We start from the raw sequence: 1,108 nt of genomic DNA on the forward strand, positions 1-1,108 counted from the left end.
TTAGGGTTCATCCTGAGCTTTCGGTTAAGACGTCAGAAAGATCATTTGCAAGGATTATGACTTGTGCCCTAAGACCAGGTATCACTCTGTGAGTAAGGAAAGATTCTTCTCTAACAAAGCCCAAAGCCCAGCCTCAGCAGGACCACGATGATCCCCTGGCAACTTATTAACAACTGGCTGCCAGAACAAAACAACACTCCTCCAAAGGAGAAAACATGATCCAGAGTCTCTATAAGGTATCATTCAGAATATCCAGTATTTAAAAAAAAAAAATTAGTCATAGAAAGATGCAACTAAAAGTGATAAATATAGAGAAAAAGCAATGACTGAGAGATGATCCAGATGCTGGAGTTTATACAAGAACTTTAATGGAACTATGATAAATAGTTAAATGGAGGGAAGTATGGACAAAACAGGTGAAAAGGAGGAGAATTTCAACAAGTAATTAGAATCAATAAAAATCAAGCGGATATTCTAAAATTAAAGAATATAGTATCTGGAATTAGAAACTTACTGGATGGGTCTAACACCTGACAGAATGGCAGAAAACAGAATAAGTGAACTTATTTTGAACAAAGGTCAACAGAAAATATGCAAACCTATGCACACAGAGGAAAAAATGGTGGAAAATCAGAGCGAGGTTATGCTCAAAAAGTCTAATATACATGTACCCAGAGTTCAGGAGGAAAGGAGAGAATGGGACAGAGCAATATTTGAAGAAATAATGGCAAAAAATTTTCAAAATCTGATGAAAGACACAGAGATTTCAAAATTTAAACAAACTGTAAGCATGATATATGTAAGGAAGGCCACACCTGAGCAAAAAACACATTATTTTCAAAGGAATTATGGCTGACTTTTTAATAAAATTCATAGAACCTACAATAAGATGAAATCGCATCTTTAAAGTGCTGGGAGTCGGAGGGGATTGCGAGGAATTCTTTGTCCTGTCAAAAGATCTTTCACATACCATTTGATTCAGCAATAGCACTATTAGGCATCTACCCAAAAGAGCACAAAACATTCTACAATAAAGACATCTGCACCCGAATGTTTATGGCAGCACAATTCACTATTGCAAGAATGTGGAAACAACCCAAGTGCCCGT

Source organism: Propithecus coquereli, unplaced genomic scaffold (assembly GCF_000956105.1).
Source record: "Propithecus coquereli isolate 6110/MARCELLA unplaced genomic scaffold, Pcoq_1.0 Scaffold59, whole genome shotgun sequence".
Classification (NCBI taxonomy): Eukaryota; Metazoa; Chordata; class Mammalia; order Primates; family Indriidae; genus Propithecus; species Propithecus coquereli.